Genomic DNA, 835 nt, shown 5'->3' on the forward strand with positions numbered 1-835 from the left:
AATATGCGCCTCGAAAAAGTACCGACGGGAAACCGTTCAGTGACTCGATCCTGTGCTGATTTATTATAGGATGTAATAAATCAAAGGGGTCCATTTGCTGTAAGTACGAAATAATGATACAAATGTGCTAGTATGTTGAAGTAAATATCATACCGATTGTCACATCCAGAATATTTTTAATTCTAATGCTCTAAAAACTGCTCTGGGTGCCTTTTTTTAACGTTACATTCTTACTTGTCAGCACGGAACTGCAGGAAGCTAATGTGCCTGCGCTGCAGCCGACCGATGATGATGATCATAAGCTACCTCCCTCCCTACCCACCTGGCTTCCTTTGTCCTTAGGTTCACACATAAGTATATGCCATACTTGTTTACGTGTGACTATAAATGTCTATGTCATTTGCATACTTGTGACTGGCTACAAGCGGGAAGAAGCTCTGACGCCATTCCTTATTAAAGATGGCATCCTGTTTAGTAACCGATTCGGCACATGTTTTAAGCAACAAATTTATTTTTCAAAGCTCTCCATTTGATGGTTCATGATGAACCTGCTAATATTTAGTTCTGGTATGATCCAAACATTTAAAATCTAACGTTCTTGCATATACCTCGCGCCTTACCTCCCTGTGATACCGCAGCATGTAGCCCCCATGCACACCCTCAGCCCCATTGCTGCTTGGGTATCGTCTGCGGAGTTGCCGCCTGGACACGGGAAGGGCCTGACTCTCCTGACTTAGCAACAAGAATGGTTTCCGTCAGAGCCAGGTGAGTAGGTAGAAACTGTGAAGTTACCTCTCGTGTCTGTGACTCTTCGGCGGGAAAATCGTGCGAACAC

This window comes from Branchiostoma floridae, chromosome 12 (assembly GCF_000003815.2).
Source record: "Branchiostoma floridae strain S238N-H82 chromosome 12, Bfl_VNyyK, whole genome shotgun sequence".
Taxonomy (NCBI): Eukaryota; Metazoa; Chordata; class Leptocardii; order Amphioxiformes; family Branchiostomatidae; genus Branchiostoma; species Branchiostoma floridae.